We start from the raw sequence: 18,124 nt of genomic DNA, 5'->3' as shown, positions 1-18,124 counted from the left end.
CTTTTTGGTAAATGCATGTAAATGTTTGGGTGCATTTTACTGAAACCGAAGCTGTCATGCCCACAGGGCATGTCAGCTTGTACTTGCAGCTGAATGAGAAACTTTGCGCATTTTACTAGTAAAGTGAGGACTTTGATGTAATGTGAGGATGTTTTTTTGTTCCCCACTTTTTTGGGGCTAGAGGTTAGATTTAGGACAAGAGTATCAATTAGGTTTAGGTTAGGGTCACGTATATACTGATAAAGGTTAATTTAGGGTTAAGCCATAGAAAGGGTTGGAAGCCAAGGCAAGGTCCTCACTTTGTACTTAAAATAAGAATGTGCACGTGCGTTCGTGTGTGTGTGCGTGTGCGCGCGCCTTACCCCCTCTGATTGAAGGGTGTGACCTCACTCCTGGAGCTAAATGATTTTAATCAGGAGGAGCTTAAAGAGGAGTTGGTTCCTTGAGGCAGGTGGCAGGTTGTTTTACTCTGTGAGTGTTGATTAGGCCTCCACTAGATTGTTGCTCTCGAATTCTTTGATACTCCAATCTTAACTCTTTTTATCCTCCTTTCAGGAAAACCTTTTGCCAGTCAAACAGTCTGCTCTTGGATTCCACTTCTCTGCCTCCTCATTCATAGAGTTTGTTGGACAACTAAAATGATTGCCTCCAAAAATCTCCTCACCACTTCACTGGTTTCTTCCCTGGATTTGCTGTCTGAATTCCTTCACATTCTATCATCATCACCAACCTGCCTGTCCACCCTCCAACCCTCCATCGTCATCTCCCTCTTGGAAAAAGGAACAAGAATCCAGTGCCATCATGCACTGCTCGCCACAACTTGTCAATCTCCGCCTCTGTAAGTACACTCACCTCCTCTCTGTAACTGCACCATGTCATAAATGGTAAGAAAACACCTTTTCACCATCTTTATCACATATCATCAAATAGTACTTCCTTTAATAACCACTTATAACCTTTCCTTCTTAGTGCTGTCCTAGTATTCTCCACTGAACCTGGAAACTCGTTATTTTTTCCATTTAATTAACAAACTCACAGTATTTGTGAATAAGCCATGTAGCCTGAGGCTAATTTGCATCCGCTTGTCCCTTGGCAGATTATTTACACATATCATATATACATATTGCATCGGAATATGACAAAGAGAACACAAAAATCATCAAAGCAATACAATAAAACAAAGGTGGAAACACAGCTGACACGTATGACTGAGTAGGTAAAGCCCAGGAAACAGGACTGACAAATTTATGTCCAAACCTTATTGCACATTTTTAAAACGAATGACAGAGTAATGCCCAAAAATACATTGCACTCATAAAACTACCTTTAGAAATTCCTTTGCTCTGACTTTCCTATTATTCCTTTTATTTCCAATGTTTCCTGATGTAACTTGATGAAATCTGGATTTATATTAGAAATGCTCTATTCTTGCTATATCTAACCTTGCAACAGGCCCATGTTATACTCATCAAGAGGGGTTGGCTTTTCCATATGTCAAACCTTTATTTAAACTACTCAATGTATGAAAAAATGTTGGCATTGCAGTTGGAAAGCCTCATCATCTCCAACTGTTAAGGAATTGCTTTTGCCCTCAGAACAGCATGGTGCCTGTGGATCAATTTCCTGATGCTCCCTTTTCAAAATATACTCAGCGGTCTCGGTGGAGGTGACACCGTGCGCACGAGGGCAAAGAGAGGGAAAGTGATGGAGGAGGAGAGCCGAGCCCTGGAAGTCTCCACCTGGCGGGGTGGTTGAGGGCCAGCAAGAAGCCCCCACAGAGCACAAAGCTCGCCTTGTGTAAGATAAGCGTTGGGCACTGGGAGGGCCTTACGGCACTATTTTCATAATCAGAGTCAGTTTGTTTTCTTTAGGCCTCAGAGTCTGTGGCTGTCAGGAGAGCAGCTTGTTGGCGGTCTTGGGGGTTGTGTTTAGTAGCACCGGTTGAGGAGAAAGGGGTTTTCTTATGGGGCAGGTCAGGAGTTTTAGTATTTACCTCCTGTTTGACTTTATAGCTTATTTTACTGATCCCTCGTCCTCTCAGACAGATTTCCAGTTTAGGTTAAGTTTAGGTGTACCTCATCTTCAACCCTAACTTAAAAGTTAAATGTTCATTCTTTATGTTTAGAGCTCTTGTTTCAATCCCATAACTTGCGGCTAATTGTAAACAAAATGTAAACCAACAAGTGCAAATTTTAACAGATTACTTGCTTAGTGAAATCTGCAGTATGCATTTAAGTCATCATTAAATTAGTTTTTAATGCTGAAAGAGATCCTGAACATTTCCTTTAAACCTTCACCATGCAAAACACCCATGTTTTTGTTTATTTTCTGTCCCTTGGCAGTGCAGTTGTGTAATATTTTTGGAGTGTTTATACTGAAAAACCACTGTGCAAAACATTCCGAATAACAAGAATTTTTTTTTTCTTGGTAAAGGCTGTTCGGAAAATAGTGCTGCACTTTAATTAGAAACAGAAGATGAGATGGCTCCAGCACGTATTCAGAGCTGACAATACAAAAAAGTATGCATAGTACTCTTCCTTTTAGTTCCTTTTAGTAAATAATACAGCTACAGTCAGAAAACTCTAATTATTCATTGTGCTTATCTAATTCTGAGTTGAAATCCCATCAGTTTTGTTACAAACAGGTTTCTTGATTCCGCCCCTGTTTCCTCGGCATCAGAAGTGGCTGTCTGCCAGGACTTCTCTCAGCTCACCTCCCAGAAGACTCCTGGCCCTACAGGAACAGGAAAGGGTAATAGTATTGCACTGGTTTTGCTCGCTGCTATCTGTATCTCCATTACCTTTTCATTCACTGAATAAAATAGGGAGGAAAAGTAGATGTCAAATAACATATGTGTGGAAAAATGGAGCATGGCCAAAAATCAAATGTATGCATTGTACTATTCACTGTTTAAATCCTAGTTGGAACAAAATATATGTTTGGTTTTCAAGTTTTGGCATTTTGGCAAATAAAAATCCCAAAAACTGTTGCGTATTTGTTGTCAGGTCTTCCCACTTTGCTAATCCTGGATAAAATCCAGTGCAGCTCATTCCTTTTAGAAGTCCCCAAAGCAAACAAACAAAAAAAAAGGTGCTAAGAGTATGAACGCTTTCTAAGTGCTTTATAGCTGGAAGAGCACCTTTAAATTAACACATATCTTCCTAATACGTTCTACAACAAATAAAATATTAGAATCTGATGTTATTGCTCCTGGTTGTCATGCATATTTCTCTTTAACCTGTCATCATTCTGGGACGTTAGGTTATTGGCTTTCTCTTTTATCCCTGTTTTCTTCATTTTCATTGATTATTGCTTCTATCTTTTTCTGTTTTGTTTCTTTGTTCATTTTTGTGTTCTGTTTTTTTGGGTATTTTTTTTTTCTCTGTAAGTAAGATTGTCCCATATAATTTAAAAGTTAGTTCTCTTTTTATGTTATTTAGTCCCCTTTCCTCGGTCTCCCTGCTCCTTTTCCCCAGCTGCTTCACATTAACTCCTGATTAACTCACATGCATTCAGTGTAATCCTCCATTTGTCCCTCAGTATATACGCTCACCGTTCTTCTCATTGTTCTTCGCTGGATTCTTTCATCCAGCTCTCCTCCTCTCCATCCAGTCTACCTATTTGTCTAACTGTGTCCTAAAGCTGCTTCTCCTTGTGCCAATTTTCCTGTTTTTATTATTAAAGAATTCTATTGACAGCTGTCTGCACTTGGCTTTTTTTCGCCCAACCGCCAAACATGACATTACCCAAATATTTTGTCTTCTGCGGGGCAGCAGGATCACCAGCCATTTAACTGGAAAAGAGATAATTGCTATCATGAGGTGAAAAAAAAAAAGATGAAGGGGCATTTTGCCTGATCCTAAAACAGTGCAGTGCAAACGAGAGGGTCATCAGTGTCTGTTTCTGCTGAATCTGCAACCTCTCTCCAAAACAGTGGACAAATTTACAGTCAGACACACAAAAGTTTCCAAGTGTTTAGAAGTCTCTTCACCCCTGTCCAAGCCTGTGGTGGAACCACCCAAGTCAAGTCATATCAGTGGGATCTGCTAACTAGTCCCATCGGACCCTGCCAGGTTTTTATAGTAAATTGTGGAGCAAAACCACAACTAAATAAAAAGAAGATAGGCTTCCTCTGACTTCATAGCATTCTGTGGTCTACATTTTCCTGCGAGTTCTGTTTCTCTTTTGACTCTTTCCATCCTCCGCTTTCCCTTTCATCTTCATTCAAAAATGCAGCTGGATGAACCATTGCTGTTCATAGTCTTTTTAGCCAATCTCTTCTGCTCTTTTAAGCTGTGTTTTGACATTGCAGATTCAGAACCAAAGATTTATAATGATTAAAGTCTTAATCTGTTCAAGAACTCTTGAAGTTAACTGCAAGCGCAATAGAACTTAAATTATCTTAAATACTACTTTTTTTTGCGAAACTTTTCCTTTTCCTTATTCTGTTCTACAGCTCATCCACTCGGTAAATATATGATCAGCGTATCTTGTTCTGTTTCTGCAGGGAGGTATTGGTGATGGCTCAAGATAACGCCTGCTGAGCACAGATGTGGATCGCTCCAGCCAAAAGCACCAGCTCTGTTTGCCAAAACCCAACTGTAAAACTCTGCCTGCAATAAGTAACCATGAAACCAAAACATCTCTTTTTTCTAACTGTGGGATCAGCCGTGAACCTGAGTCACACAAGGGGACTTCAGGGGACCGTTAAGGCCTGAGTGTGAAACCTTCAAGGAAGCAAAGTTTATATTGGACTTAGGAACTTGTGTGCAGAATGAAGTCATACTGCATAGCGTGCAGTTTCATATAGTTTTCCTTTAGTATCGCGAGGCACACATCTCAAAGAGGCCCAGCCTGTAAATACTGTATAACATTCCAGTAAACTTTCTTTGCCCAATGATACAGTTTTCGTTAGCGTTTCAAAAACAAATACATGAGCTGCAGAGATGTGGTGTTGCTGCCAGTGACTGTTTCAGCCCAGTGCCCAAATCCCCAGGTCTGAGGGTGGGTAAAGAAGCATAAAGTGCAGACAGTATGCGCTCATTCCCAAAACTGACTTCATCCTTTGGGTCCAGCCCTCAATGGTTTCACTTAATATGCAATGTGTAGTAATAATTTAGGTCAAATTCCTGGAAGATCAGTTTAGTTTAAATGTTTAAGAAGACTATGTGTGAGCTTCAAAGAACCCGACATTTCAAAATACTTTCATAGAAATAAAACAATTATTTTATATTAAGATTTGGCAGAGAACATGTAAAATATGCAAATAAAAAGTGCAGGTAACAACTCCTTTCTGCATACATCCATAGCCAATAAATTAAAATAGTATTCAAATATTTACAAATTTCAGTTACTCAATTCACAAGTTAAAGCACGTTATATAGAATAATTATAAACACACTGATGTTTTCAAGTGCTTATTTCGTGAATTATGATGATTTTTGGCTTACAGACATAATAATCTGACATATCAGATTAGAATATTACATCAGACCAATAAAAAATATATTCATAATAGAGAAATATGGTTAATAAAAAGTTTATTTAATACCTGCTTAAAGGGTTTTTTTCTTTAAATTTTTAAATCTGAAAAATCTGAAAAACAAGCCTCATCGGAATGCTTATTCAGATTCAATGTATAGGACTATGTATACAGTGTGTATTTTTTTGGAATGGGGGATTTTATGTAATAGACCAGCACAAAATAGTCCGCTGCTGTGAAGTGGAACAAAACGACACATTGTTATATAAAAGTTTTGCATTAAATGTTTTGGGAGCGATGGTGGTGCTAGAGTTAGGGAGGTTGTCCTGTAATTGACAGGATCAATCCTCCGCTCCGACCATCTCAATCATTGTGTCCTTGGGCAAGACACTTCACCTGCATGCCCTGCTGGTGGCAGTCAGAGGGTCCGGTGGCCCCGATGTATGGCCGCCTCGCCTCTGTCAATCTGCTCCAGGGCAGCTGTGGCTACTAACATAGCTCACCACTGTGAGGGTTTGGATGAACGCATGAATGAGTGAAAAGCTGACTGTAGAGAAAAGCGCTTTAGGGCCGTCTGACCTGATAAAGTGCTATACAAGTACAAGCTATTTACCATAAAATCTTTATAAAAAGGCATGCATATTTCTTTGGACACCTTTAGTCAAAACTTTGTAGACCCTGACTTTGTCAGTCTTTTGGGGCGTCTCTGTACCAGCTTTGCACACCTAGAAGATTAAGTCTTTGCTTGCTCTTCTTCGCAGATCAGCTCGAGTCAGACTGGATGGAAAGCATCTGTGAACATGATTCTCTATAATATAAAATCCCAATAAATGAAATGCAGTATTATTACTTGCACAAGGCACAATAAACTTTAGTCTGCTTACAGCTGAAATTAGACATCAATTAATTTGATAAATTTTGCAAGAAGACATATGTTTATCATTTTATGGCACGATAGGAGGGAGCTTACCAGCTTTCTTAACCTTCTGTTTATACCTGTCTAAATACAATGCAAATAAAACATTTTTAAAAGGTAAAGTTTAACCGAAGACTTTTCCCTAATTCTCATTTTTAGTTAGCATTTTGCAAATGAAACATTTTGCCTTTAGGAAATATGGTGCTGATCTTCTAATTGCATGTAGGATGCCGTAAAGTAGCATCTTCATTCAGTTTGCCACCATAGCAACACGGCCCCCCCACCTCAGTGTTTGTAGTTTCTTTTCTCTGTGACTCTTTCTCTGTTACACACAGACTCCCAAAGAGACGCACACACATAGCGTTTTTTCTTATGTGGCAGTTTACTCATGTAATGTGACCTGGAGAGGCGCCAGAGAGCCCATGGAAGGTCTGTGGCCTGAGGCCTGCCGACACCTCTCTGCAGCGCTGTTGAAATGTTTATTTATAACTCTCCTCCAGCTCCACCTCCCTCTATCGTCTGCCAGCAACCATGCCAATCCAAACACACCAGGCCTCTCCAGACTGATCCAGAGCATGATTTCAGAAAGAAGAGATGCCTTTCCCTTCTTTTTCCCCCCTTCTCCAGCCCAAACTCTCCCACCCTTTCCTGCCTCCCACTTTTCTAAAGAGTGACACTTTGGAAGAAAGAACTGAGCCCACACTGAAAGGGAGAGGAAAAGAGGGAGGAGGGAGGGCTAGATGGATGGATAGAAGAAAAGAGTGGGGTAAAGGTTTGCTCCATGCTGCATAGGCTGCTAAATTGGTTTCAGAGCAGCAGTTGGACTCCGGGGATGCACGGCACACACTGCCGACTAGCTGCGTTTGCTTTTGTGGGGTGTAGGAAATTTGATCACTATCCTTGTTGCCAACCCACATCCCACCCATCACCAGCACTGACATTGAAGGGGGAAAGAAGACAGTCATTCCTAAACAGGTATCATTGATACTTCTGTAATAGGAATAACAAACATTAAGTCAGAGTGCAGGAAAAAAAAGTGCACATTTCACTCAAATGTTTAATGGTTACATCATGGCACATGAAAAATCCTCTTGCTAGACAGGAAGTAACTAGTCTGTGGAAGGTAGAATGAAATACTGAATCCCTGATGAGTCCAAGGTTGAAGGCTCACTAAATGTGTTCAATTGGGCCAGGCCTTCCAGAGCTGTGTAAACACTGGCAGACAGAAACAGGGCTATGGGGAAATGCAAGTCACCCGAGAGACCCCAGGTGCTTTGAGGCTGAGTTTTTGTTGCGGTGCAGCTCATTGGGAAAAACTCGAGAGCAATCTGCTTAAAGATTAACTTTTTTCCAGACCACCTGTGCCAAATTATCAGCATGAGTTATTGAAATATATTCAAAAAACGTATACATCAGAACTATGATTAGTCCGTTGCCCAAGAAGGAACCTGCTGTCAGACTCAGCTTTCAAAACCTTTGACAGTCACTTGCAGTAAATGTTGAAATACTGCTCAACCATAAGAAAAGAGAAACATGTCCGACATGATTTCCACTCAATCAATGGAGCTGCTGTCTGCTGAATAATACGGAATTGCATAAAATAGTTATTCATTTGTAATATGATCTGTGTCCATTATGGCAATATTTAGAAAAAGAGAGATTTTACGCAACAAATCCACACAGTTTTTGTGGGATTTGTGAAAAAAAAACACATCAAAAATGATTATTTTTTGTGCGTTGTGCATGTGAACTGGACTCTAGAGATGATCTTGCTTTCTGCATGGAAAAGTGTTGTTTTTATGTATTTTTCTTGTCTTATTTGTCTTCCACTTTTTCTGATCAAAGTTCAAATTTTACCTGTCAGAGAAAACACAAACCACAATTGTTTTGCAAAAATCAACACCTCAGCACTTTGTTAGCCTTAATCTTTTGTTGTTGTTATTGTTGTTGTTGTCGTCGTCGCTGTTATTAATGTCGACGTTATCGCCACCTGATAGCAGGGCATGGGGATAAGCCCCATCCCCCAGTACTGAATTTGTGCACAAAATAACATGCTGAAATCTAATGACGTTTACTTCAGCAATTACAAAGTCCACTTAAACATAGACATGTGTGGAGTCTACCGAGATGTCAAATTATTAGAAAAATATAATTATTAATATAATCACTATCTAAACAGTTTGTAATTGCTGCAAAGTTATGTTCCTCCCCCATTACTGGCAGCTGCTTCACGGCTGGGCCTTCAGAGGTCTTGATCCAGAGAAAATAAGCTTTTCTTGACTGTGCAACCTGAAATTTTTACACCAAACTTAACCCCCTAGAACCTCGTATTTTCCTGACCCAAAACAGGGAGGTTTATCTACATCGTGTCCGCTGCCACTGAGAGAATCCTCCTGTTGTTAGTGTTCCTGCTTCAGCTTCAGTGACCTGGGGACAGCCATGTTGCCACTCACTGAATCCACATCCCAATCCAGAATACAACTAAAAATCTGACCAACACAGCATTGATATCAGACTGCAAGGTGAAGTCAATCACATCTTTCAGGAGGTAATTGCTTTAATTTATCAGAACAAAGGATGGAAAATGTTAAAGCATTGCAGGTTTAAATCTCTAACAAATGGTTTTAACAAGAGCATTCATTCAGTTTAGTTTAATTAATATATCCACTAAGGCTAGCTGATTATGATGTATTTGGTTGTAACGACTGTGATATTCAAGCTTAGTGGTTAGGTTTAAATATGTTTGCAAACAGAAATACACATAACTCCTCTCTTATAGTTTAACAGCATATATGAACTGTAGAGGAGTTTAAACTCCGAAATGCTGGAAAGAAATGCAGAGCATATTTTATCTGATTTTCAGAGGAAGAGAGAAAGCAGCACAGTTCAGATCCAGTTCCTGTTTTTTCCCCATTGCTGTTTGACTAAACAGACCAGGTTGAGCTGAGGTTCAGATGTGATGAGCTTGAGTAAAAATAACTCAGAGATAAAGGAGGCTGGGAATTAAATTTAGTAATTATTTCCAATGCCTATTTTTAATTTGATCGTTTAAAACCACTAGAATAACTAATAGAGATTTTGGGAGTTTTTCAAACTGTAGCAAGTGATTTGGTGAGTTTTGTTTTGTTTTTTATTTTTAAAAAAATGAAAGAAATAAAAAATAAAAGGTATAGCAAGAGCAAACTCTACTTGCCCCATGATGTAGGAGCCTTTGGCTTCCTTCCTGGAGTATTTTCAGGGGTTAACTTTTACCCTGCTGGCACAGCCATGGAAACTGCAGGAGTAGAACACAGACCCCAGAAATCTACCTTGGTTCCTGCAGGAGCCAGAGGATAGCAGTAAAAATTACCCACTTTTTTTTCAGAACCAGACAAAAAAAACAAACATCCAAGGCAGTCTATCTGGGGCCCAAGTCACAATTACTGTAAAGCACAAATAACTATTGTTTTAATTAGTATTAGTTATTAATATGTGCCCCTTTCTAACACATCATGCAGACACCAGTAAGCACACATATAAAATCTTAACCGTTTTAGTAGCAGATCATCATTGCTCTCTCAGACAGGCTGCTTGCGTTGCATCTGAACACACTTGCCTTAAATTGCATGTATGTGACGAAAAAGCGCATGTCTAATTTACTCTGCATTTTTGCAGCCTGCATCCTCTTCTAGCCAATAAACGATTCACCAAGTGTTGCAAGGACCATTCTATGCATTTTGTCTGTGCGTAACAGACAAAATGTAACTGGGACTGCAGAGAAGTTGATTGTGGCTTTCTGTTTGTGTGTTTGTATTCCTGTTCATCATGAGTGAATCCTCAGGGAACGCTGTCTCCACAGTAACCATCTCTCTTGGTGGTCTGTCATTAATAGCCTGTCTGGTGTTGATGATTTAGATACGGAGAAGAACAAATTGAAAATAATTTTTTAAAAAAGGTTGCAGGAAGATATATCAAGCAATGGCCCAGAAAATCATTTAACAACCTGCAATAATAAACACCTCAACAAGTAAATGAATACTCAGTAAATCAAAGGGTTAGTTTAAGCAACCTTCCCCCCCCCCTTTTGTGTGTGTGTGTGTGTGTGTGTGTGTGTGTGTGTGTGTGTCCATTTGAGCATTTGGTGTTTGTTTTTCCTCTTTGTCTCATTTCTCCCCCCACCTCTCCCGAGTGAAGAGAAATTGAGAAACCAATCTAAAATCCATCAGGACTTCCCTGCCCACAAGCCCCTCTCCCTCTAACCCCACTCCCTCCACCTTCTCCTCTTGCCCAACCACCCAGCACCCAACACACACACACACACACACACACACACACACACACACATACATGTCTTTAATACATTGTGTGGACTCCGTCCTCATAGTTCATTGTGTGGACCACTACTTCCACTGCATATAGAACAGTGCAAAACACATTGCCACCTCTAGAAAAAAATGTAGATTCAGAATGTGACCTTAGATAACCAAAAGCTCAAAATAAAATAAATCTTTTTCTTGTGGACTTGTGTGGACCAGTTGTTGTTGCCAGGTAGATTTGGGTGTGTTTTTTCTCACCAACAGCCAAGCTTTATTTCATCAAAAAAGCCATTCTAAGCTTCTAATAATTAATTATTTTTTTTCCTTAACCCCCGGCATCATATCTTCTCACATATACTGTCCTTTATAGATATAGTAGTGCCAATTTAACTACATTATACAGGCTTTGTGAACTAAGATAAACATTTTAAATACTAAAGAACACAATGTGGAGACCGAATGCAAACTATTTTATTTGTTTATGGAACAAAAATACATATTTTTGCTGCTGTCCAAACACTAGGCAAAGGACCATTGCCAAATATGCACTGCTTACAACTTCTTTTGTAGTTTTAACCAAACAATGTAAGATTGACCATATCTAATGTAGAATGTTTTTTCGGCTTTTGAACAGTAATAGTATTGTAAACTTGTTTTTTATGTCTTTCCAAGTTTGGCTTCTCAGTGCAGGCTCAACTTTAAGTACTTCAAGACATGGTTCTTTACCAGGAACTCTCTAAGGTTACATATTGGCAAAGCTGTTGCCATACTGCTGCCTTTTCGGCCTTACTCCAAAGCCGTCGATGAGATGTAGGTTCAATAGCTGGTCTATTCACATCCTGATCTTTGCCTGCAACACAAATAAAGAATATACTTCAAACCATTTTAGCATTTTTTGCATTGTAGGTAATATTTACATTACATCAATGTATTAACAAAGGTTTGTCATCTAAATTCTTAACCATTATACCAAACCTCAATCTCGACACAATGATTTTATCAGTTTAAACATTAAGGTAGCAATAGATTAATTTACAGCCAAAATGACCATTTTACCATACATTGGTGTGATAACGTGATTGCATTCTACCTGATCTCTTATTTGTTTGCATGTTTGTCATACCTTAAATTAAATTATTAGTTAAATTACATTTCAGTGTACCTAACATGGCAAGTCAATACAACCAATCAACGACAATAGTCAAACTAACCAATAATATCTCACACAAACTCCTTCCACACAACAAGAACCTCCCACTTGGGCATACCAGAGACCCCAACTCTCTAGAAAAGGTTCATATGCAAGTTTAATTGCATATGAACCGCAGCAGTCTGCCGAGCTCAGTGGAGCCATGTACTGCTGGAACCATGAATGGAAAATGGGTAATAGGTTGTTCTAAACTTGGGCTTCTGGGGGCAAAATGCCCAGTTCTTCTCACTCTGCTGTCTTTAAGCACATAACAAAATTTTTAGTGCATAGAGAGACAAAAACTGGGCCCTTGAGCATCATTATATTTTTATGTCCAACTGCTTGTGATATATCAAATTCATGAAATTTCTATTATAAGTTTTTTTAAAGGACCAGTCCAGTCAACAAGGGAAAATCAGTGGATCATTAACTATACCTTAAACTAATACGCCCGTGGTGATTAAATGAATTTAGCGTTAATCAATAAGAAAATAAAAGCATAAATTGTCGTCTTGATCACTGTGTAGGGGGGGGGGGGCGGCCATTATTGCCCATATTTGGGGAAAAATGTCCACCTGACATCACATCCTGTGATGTCTCTGTGCGGTGAGGCACTGCGCTTTACAAGCTAATTCAATAGTAACTGTTGTACTAGGGCTGAACGATATAGAAAAAAAGTTTATCGATTAAAAAATGCATATTGATCGATATCGATAATTATTGAAAATATTTAATATCATATTTTATGTGCAGCTCTGCCTGGATATTTTATGATATTGCTAAATGATTTCATTTTAATGAAGAACACAGACACAGAATTTCAATTAAATCTTTTTTAACCAACTTTAACCATAACAGATATTTTTTAAGAAAAATAAGACCTGAGTTATGTTATTAAATACTGACAAAGAATAAACTAAAGTGACCAGTAAAATTACCAAAATAAATACACCAATACCATTTTATCACAAAGAAGGGAGCTCAGTTTAGCTGCTATACCTGCTTTGTTTTGGAAGAAGCTCCGTAAGATTTCTCCGAAGATGACGCGGAGCGGGGCGGGGCTAAAACAGCTCGCGCTGCTGCGGGTGTGAGCAGCTTACGTAATGAAACAAGTTGGTTGCGTTACCAGACTTTGTTTTTACCGGTTCCTTGCAAGTTTTACAAATCACTGTGGATTATTTCTGTCAGACTGGTGAACTAGTAAAACCCCGTTTTGGGACAATTTCCTCTGCCGCTACTTGGAAAAAAAAGCATTTGATATTTTGCAACTGGACTGTCAGTATATCAGAAGGAACATATCTCTGAAGTCTCACTGATATCACAAAAAAAATAAATTAGAACACCAGCTAAAGGCTGATGACTCCAATTCAGTTCTCATATGACTGGACTTATTAAAAAAAAAAACTCATTTCGGTTTCATACTTTAATATTACAAAAAGGGAAATCCAATAAAAAAATGCATTAAGGATTATCAAAACAAAGAATCCAATAGTTAAAATAAAAAAGCTTACCAGTTTTTCCTGCCTGCTTAGACTGCTTTGATGGTTCTCCTTGGTTCTCACTTGGAGATCTTAGGGTCACTGCATCAAGTTCTAGAACAAAAGAACATGCCTGTCACCTCAACACCCCTATGTTTAAAAGACATTAAAGAAATAAACCTGTGTAGCAAATTTGTTCTGTAGGAATTTACAAAACTTTGAAATTGTGTGAAATGAGAGAGGAGCATTAGTTAGAACTTGTATATGTCCATAATATAAAAGTTCTAACTAATGCTCCTTTCTCATTTCACACGTCCCACTTTTAAAGACCTGTTGCAACAGTGTCCAGAGATTAATGCAATGATCAATGTCTGAAAAGTGCATCATGTTTCATTTCAGGTAGAGAAATTTGGTGATCGCAAAAACTACTACTTTGAAAAAAAGAAAAAAAAATCACAAATCACAGTTCACGTTAGGTTTTACTGAGGACACCAGAGTAAAACCTACAATTACACTGAACACTCAAGAGCCCCTGCTGCTTTTTTTTTGGGAGGCGGGGGGTTGTTTTGTACCTTGGGCACAGAGCTTGTTTACTGAGGCATCTACCACCCAAATAAGTATCTGGCAACACCAATGACTAAATTGAGTCACAAAGAATTCATTGGATGGTACTTTACAGCCCTGGAAAGAAAGTGTATGTTGCCTACAGTTAAGCACAGTTGTGGTAGTGTCATGTTTTGGGCTGTATGGGTGCTGCTGGCTGTAGAGAACCAAAGTTATTTGAGGAAACATGTACTGTGACATTTCTGAAGTAGAGGATGATTTCCTCACTGTGGAAACTGAACTGCAGAGCAGTATTCAAACATAACTACGCTTTACACACTCACAAGATGACCACTGCCTTGCTAGAAGAGACTGAGGGTAACGGGATGTCATCACAGAAGAGTGAAAAAGGATTCCAGTGGAAACATGTGAAGCTCTAATGAAATCCATGCAAAAGCATTGGTAGAAAAATAATAGTCACACTAAATATTGACACTTTGGGAACAGTTTGGACATTTTCACTTAAGGGTGTGCTCAGAGATGGTTGCCAGCATTTTAGACAATAATGGCTGTGTTCAGAGGTATCATAAGAGGTAGGTGAGAGTATGTCAAAAATGCAAAATGTTGCAAGCTGTGACAAACAGCACAGAGAAAAGAGTTAAGCAAGAATAAAATTTTGTTTGGCAACACTAATGTAAAGTTCTATGTTCTATAGTTCATATACTCTTTAGTGTGGTTTACCATAAGGAGGCCATATTTGGTCCCTTGTTATTTTTAATATATGTTAAAGACCTCCCTAATGTTTCAGATAAACTTTCTAAAATCTTATTTGCAGATGATACAAGTGTGTATTACTCCCATAAAAATCCTGAATTTTTAATAAAGGTAGTTAATGAAGAACTTGACAAGTTATCCTATTGGTTCAAGTCCAACAAATTGTCACTTAACATAAAAAAACAAGTTATATATTTTTTGGTTATAAGTTTGATACGTTTAAACCTCCAATTGAAAATTCAAATTGATAATATTTCTATTAATGTTTGATCTGCTCGTTTCCTTGGTGTTATTCTAGATGATTCTTTATCCTGGAAACCCCACATTAGTGCCATAAGTACAAAACTAGCCAAAGTGGTTGGTATACTAGGAAAAATCTGTCACCTGATTAACAAAAAAGTTGCAATTATGTTATATTATTCAATGTTATATCCATATATCAATTACTGTAATGTTGGTTGGGCTAGTACCCACCCAACTAAACTGGAATCTATTTTTCGACTTCAGAAGCGAGCTTTAAGGCTAATATTTTGTGTAAATCGTAGACACCCCTCACAACCACTGTTTGCTCAGGCAAGTATTCTTAGTGTTTATCAAGTGAATCAACTTCAAATAGCTTTATTCGTTTATAGGTCTATAAAAAAGTTACTTCCTCAGCACTTTTGTAATATTTTTACTTTTAATAATGAATTTCACCAGTATCCAACTCGTAGTAGTTGTCTTATCAGGCCTCCTTACTCTTGTACAACTCAAACACAGTTATTATACAGAGGATCAATGATATGGAACAGTCTTCCCACATCACTGACAGATCTTTCTAAAGAAGAATTTAAACGGAGAGGAAAGTTGCTGCTACTTAGTTGTCTGAATTTTCCATATAGATTTGTGGTCTAAATTAAATGTTTAACTGTTTTATATATTGAAATGTTGTTGTTTGTTGTTGTTGTTTTTTTCTCTTTTTCTTCTTGAAATATATTTGTTATTATGGAGACTGCCACTCATTAAGCCCCTTGAGGGTTTTTTGGCAGTTGTCCATCACATTTTCTTCTCTTTTAGTGAAACAGGATTCTGTTTTTTATATTTTGTTGTGAAAATAAATTAAAAAATAATAATAACAATATAGAAAAAGTAAACATACCCTTTCCTTCCCCCATCCTTCCTTTGTTTTGCTGATCATTATCTGCAGAGAAAACCATTGCATAAATATAAAAACAGAAATAAACTCTTTCATATAAATATCATATTTATATCATATCATATATTTTTTATATAAATAAAACACATTTTTGCAGCAGCTTTCAAAAGCCAAAATGTACAAAGTCTATGGTTGAGTAAATGTTGATTATGTTTAACAAAACATGCACAGCACTTAAGGTTATTCACAGCAGGTATTAAAAAATACATTTACACCCTTAAAAACAATATAGTATATACATGTTTGTAGCACTTCAAGCTGCCAAAGCTGTAAATGAAGCCTCAACTCCCGGTGCACTCAGCACAGTTAGCATCTGATTAGCCTAATTCAGAAAGCAAGTGGAGCTCTACACAAATTCAACATAGCACACCACTACAGTATTTTAAGCTTTTCCACTGCATTGTTTTTATTGCAGAGTAGTAATTAGAACAACAGACACTGCAGGGCTGTAGGTGTAAAAATCACATCATATGAACTGCTTTACAAAGCAACCCTCCCTGTCTTATTAGCAGAAAGCAACAACAGGTTTGATATGTAAATAAAACAAATCATACCTTCTATGATGTTTCCCAAGATTTCGGAAAATGCTGTTATCTCCGATTACAAGACTTGTTTCTTGACCTGGCTCCTGTTTCTGCGTGCTCCTGCTGCAAGTGACTTTTGATACATTTCTTGAGATGCGTTTAAGACCTGTACGAATGTTTAGTTCTATTGGCAAATGTGCTTGTTGGAAGAAAATTTATTTAAAAAAAAACAACAACTAGTTTTACTAACATATTATCTTGTTGAACTAGAATTTTAGACATGTTTTTTACATGATGCAGAATCATTTGAAGACATTGCATAGATCCATTTTGTATTAGTTTAACAGATTCCCATTTCCCATGAATTCAACTAGGCTTGTTGAAAGGTCAGCAGTGCAGGTGTTCAACTGAAGGCTCCCCTCCCCCTCCCTTACACTTTTCTGTGGTCTGCTAAAATCTAAATCGAAATGGAAGACATTATAAGTCACAGTAACTTGATTTTAAAGATGTAATAACTACACATAGTTTATTTCTTTGGGTATGTAACTTTTAGGAGTGGCTTGTTAAATAATATTGTGTGTAAACATTGATATAAATGCATGCACATCATATTACATGTGTAAGATTACTTAATTGAAATAAACTACAGATGCAAAAAATTGGTTGTAAAAAAAAGAAGAAAAACATCTGATAATCTTAATCCAAAGAGAGTTTGTTTTAGCTCATCTCTTGGACCTCAGCCTCCGCTACATTTCAGTGTGATTTCCCCCACTACACAAAAATAATTAAGTCCATTCAGAACTAAGACATTTTAAACTTTGTATTTTATTTCTGCCTGTTCTTAAAATAAATGTTTTATCTGGTTTTAGGCATCTACTAGGTAATAATATATTCCTAACATTGCTGCACAACATTATTGTACTTTAAGTGAGCAATGGATATACATATTAGGTTTATTAGGGGAACGACTCCTCAAGAACAACTAATAGGCTCCAAAGATAATCAACCCAGACTCAAATACATCCTACAGCCCGCAAAATCATTCATCTTCAAAGCTGCTGTGCTTCATTGAGATACAAGAAATGGTACTGTGTTTAACCTTGCTGCTTGGGCTATGAAAGTCCGATTGGGACATACTTGGTGTTGTTGCGAAGAGCCTGATCAGACAGTTAAAATGAAACCACCAGTATCTCCTTAACCAGTTGCTTAGTGCCAAAACCTAACCCTAAATGGCCGATTCAGGCTTCTGAGGCCTTCTATTAAGGCATAAGCTGGAAACCTTGGGGCACCTGCAGTACTGTGAAAGGGGGATGGGCGACCAGCATGATGAGCTCCAGATAGACCACAGCGACATGCAGAGGAGGTTGAATAAGGGTTCCCTCAATATCAGAGTGAGACTGCCTTTGGGCCTCTGACCCCATTAGGACATGGCTGACACCGGAGCAATGACCCACCCAGGCTCCACTGTGACACCAACCTGTGTGGAATGACACTACACCACTTTTTAGTTAAATGTTGAGTTTTGCAGCCAGATTCTGTAAGTCTACGTGGCTGAAGGAGGCCAATCTAATTGCTGACCTTTCGTGACCTTTGGGGTTTTCCTCCTTTTTGAGGCAGTTCCCAGCAAAGGATTTTGACCCAACTCATGGAGTGGCATCTCCAGGAGTTGTTGAACATAACCCCATTAGCGGCTAACGGCTAGCATGTTGCCAGCCAGAAGTAGCTGTA

The 18,124-nt window shown here is 38.3% G+C and overlaps 2 long non-coding RNA genes across 4 annotated transcripts; one reads left to right on the top strand and one right to left on the bottom strand.

Annotated features, from left to right (window-relative positions):
* The first annotated feature begins 556 nt into the window (after positions 1–556).
* Positions 557–5,444, top strand: LOC118564979. Of its 2 annotated transcripts, XR_004932109.1 has the most exons (4): positions 557–838; positions 2,434–2,519; positions 2,630–2,751; positions 4,508–5,444. It is a non-coding gene; the product is annotated as an uncharacterized LOC118564979 (long non-coding RNA). The 2 variants fall into 2 exon arrangements; XR_004932110.1 differs by lacking the exon at positions 2,434–2,519.
* Positions 5,445–11,148: 5,704 nt separating this feature from the next.
* On the bottom strand, positions 11,149–16,554 carry LOC118564978. 2 transcript variants are annotated; one of them, XR_004932108.1, is made up of 4 exons: positions 16,427–16,554; positions 15,816–15,857; positions 13,394–13,474; positions 11,149–11,543 (listed from the first exon to the last, which is right to left on the bottom strand). It is a non-coding gene; the product is annotated as an uncharacterized LOC118564978 (long non-coding RNA). The 2 variants fall into 2 exon arrangements; XR_004932107.1 differs by lacking the exons at positions 15,816–15,857; positions 16,427–16,554 and having other exon boundaries at positions 13,394–13,505.
* Positions 16,555–18,124: the final 1,570 nt, after the last annotated feature.

Source organism: Fundulus heteroclitus, chromosome 12, assembly GCF_011125445.2.
Source record: "Fundulus heteroclitus isolate FHET01 chromosome 12, MU-UCD_Fhet_4.1, whole genome shotgun sequence".
Lineage (NCBI taxonomy): Eukaryota > Metazoa > Chordata > Actinopteri > Cyprinodontiformes > Fundulidae > Fundulus > Fundulus heteroclitus.
The sequence above is the reverse complement of the archived record's forward strand: the minus strand, read 5'-3'. Positions and strand labels throughout refer to the sequence as shown.